Source organism: Rousettus aegyptiacus, unplaced genomic scaffold (assembly GCF_014176215.1).
Source record: "Rousettus aegyptiacus isolate mRouAeg1 unplaced genomic scaffold, mRouAeg1.p scaffold_m13_p_3, whole genome shotgun sequence".
In the NCBI taxonomy this organism is placed as follows: domain Eukaryota; kingdom Metazoa; phylum Chordata; class Mammalia; order Chiroptera; family Pteropodidae; genus Rousettus; species Rousettus aegyptiacus.
The window spans coordinates 157,148,071-157,150,453 of record NW_023416306.1 but is presented as its reverse complement, the minus strand read 5'-3'; the positions used below and the strand labels follow the sequence as shown (position 1 = coordinate 157,150,453).

At 38.4% G+C, this 2,383-nt stretch overlaps 1 pseudogene; it reads left to right on the top strand.

The window, feature by feature from the left end:
* Window positions 1-1,917: 1,917 nt before the first annotated feature.
* On the top strand, window positions 1,918-2,036 carry LOC118600629 (annotated as a pseudogene).
* Window positions 2,037-2,383: the final 347 nt, after the last annotated feature.

Sequence of the window (2,383 nt, the reverse complement as noted above, 5' to 3'; positions counted from 1 at the left end):
CCTTGTCCTTGTTACTTTGTGTCATTGGGAACGAAGCTATGACAGGTTACCCAAGTCCAACCCTTGGTGTACTTTTACAATGACTTCGACGAAAGATATATTTGCTTATATGGGAGTGAACCCCAGGAAGCTTTAGTCGGGAAATAATCCAAACGTCTCAATGAAGGGAACTCCAAGGATGACAAACGACCCTCTTAATAATCCATGAGTTCCTTTAGTCTCCCACTAGATGGTGCTAGAGCCTGTTTCTATGTCATGAGGCGGCATGGTACCAGGATCTGAATCCAGCATTACTTTTGGAGCTTTGGCCATAATCTATTTTGATTTAAAATTTCTTTCCTATTGATGTTCATGTTCCTTATAATTGAAAAAGGGAGTCCTTAAAAGTAACGAAGTTAGAGAGGCATCCACCATATTGGCAATGCAGGAAATACAAATCATGATCACAATGTGAATAATACCTTATTAGAGTGAGCATAGGACACTTTTTATTTATGGAGAGGTCTTTAATACACCAATTCGTGGTTGAATGCATAGAGAACAAGGGATTTAAAATTGTTCTATTTTAGTTCCTCTGGTGATTGATTCACTCTAGGGAGAGGCATATAACTGCTCTCTGCCCTAGTTTTTCCATTTATAAAATAGAAATAAAATATGGGACACTTACTTCAAAGGGCACCCAGAAGATGAATGAGGTAGTGTCTCTTAAAATACTCTGTGGTTATTGGAGAAATAGAGTTATATCCTTTTTGCAAATAGTGCAAGAATGATGAGGCCTACACCTTGACTTTGACCCATCAGTGCTTATTTGAATCTTTAAAACCCACTTGATCACAGATTCTCCCAAAGTACTTTCACTGCTGTTTTCCTCAGTAAGATAAAAAGGCATCCACATGATGAAAACTACCATTTGGGGAATGGATTAATAGGTGCCTTTCAGTTTCTCAATGGAAGAATTTGTTCTGCCCTCCAGAAGTCATTTCATCTCTATTTTTCTCCAAGCTTAAATGCTTTGCTAAGAGTAACATTGGGGTAAGGTTTCTGGATAGTCTCTTTATTTATAGTCAGTGAGGAAGGTTTCCACTGTACTTTGTTTTCAACCTATTTTCCAGATGTGTTTAGAAAGGCACACTGGAGGGTGTATTGGAAAGGAAACACAATGGATATTTCAGACTAAATTATATTTCGTAGGTTTGAAATATGCTATAGACTGAATGTGTCTCCCCAAGATCTATATTTTGAAGCCCTACCTCTCAATATGACTGTATTTGGAGATAGGGCCTCCAAGAAGATAATTAAGGTTAAATGAAGTACAGGCATATCTCAGAGATATTGCAGGTTCTGTCCGGGCCACCACAATAAAGAGAGTATTGCAATAAAGTGAGTCATAAGCTTTTTGCTGATGTAGGGTCTTGCCTTTTTGCCTTTTCGGGTGGGGCCCTAATAGAAAAAGATTACTGTGCTTAAAAAGAAGATTCCCAGAGAGGTGTGCTCACTGTCTTTCTTCCTCCTGCCCTACCCCCCAACAAAACCCCACATGTGAGCACACAATGATATGGTGGCCTCCTGTGTGCCTGGAAGAAAGCCTCACCAGAAACCAACCATGTTGACACCCTGACTTCCAGCCTCTAGAACTATGAGAAAATAAATGTCTTTCGTTCAAGCCACTCTGTGATATTTTGTTATGGCCGCCCAATATGCCTAAGACATATAAGAAAGGGATTGGCACACTTTTGTTATAAAGGGCCATGTGGTAATATTTTAGGCTTTGCAGTTCTTATAGTCTTTTGCACAAAAGCAGGCATGGCAGTAAGAAAGTGAATGAGGTTGTGTTCCAATGAAACTTGATTTACAAAAACAGACCATGGGCCATATTTTGTCACAGGTCATAGTTTGCTGTTAAAACAGAAAAGTAAAGTCTAAGGCCATGCCACCCTGAGCAAGCCTGATCCTGTCTGATCTCAGAAACTAAGCAGGGTCCAGCCTGGTTAGTACTTGGATGGGAGACCACCTAGGAAAACCAGGTGCTGTAAGCATAAAAATTAAAAATAAGGGATTGTGAGCTGTCAAGATTCTTGCAATCTGTGAGGTCAACCAAGGGTTGCTTTGCCTAAAAAAATAAAAATAAAAATAAATAATAATAAATAAAGTGGTTATATTCAGACTTTTTCCTCAAAGGCAGATTTTTATTATCACTAAACAAACGCAACTGACAATTAATTGTATTTCAGTTTTTAAAAGTTCCAATGTATGATTCCCATTAGTAATAATATAGTTACTTGTAGACAAGAGGCCGGTGGGGCTGATGCTCATTTCTATGTCTAAGTCATATAAATTCTGAACCTCCTAATTTTTTGTTTCTCTTAATCCAATAAAAATAATC